We start from the raw sequence: 235 nt of genomic DNA on the forward strand, positions 1-235 counted from the left end.
TCTATAGAAAACTATCGAGGCATAGCGAAACTCTCCGCTATCCCCAAATTATTCGAAGCAATTATTGTTAACCAGCTGACATATTCTATATCTTCTTCAATTACACAATCTCAACACGGGTTTTCTAAAGGAAAATCTACTATGACTAATTTATTGGAGTTTACAACTCATGTCTCAAACGGTTTTAGAGAAAATGCTCATACCGACGTAATATACACCGATTTCAGTAAAACCT

The sequence above is a fragment of the Rhagoletis zephyria genome, unplaced genomic scaffold, assembly GCF_001687245.7.
Source record: "Rhagoletis zephyria isolate East Lansing unplaced genomic scaffold, Rhagoletis_zephyria_1.1 Rzeph_scaffold_00847, whole genome shotgun sequence".
NCBI lineage: Eukaryota > Metazoa > Arthropoda > Insecta > Diptera > Tephritidae > Rhagoletis > Rhagoletis zephyria.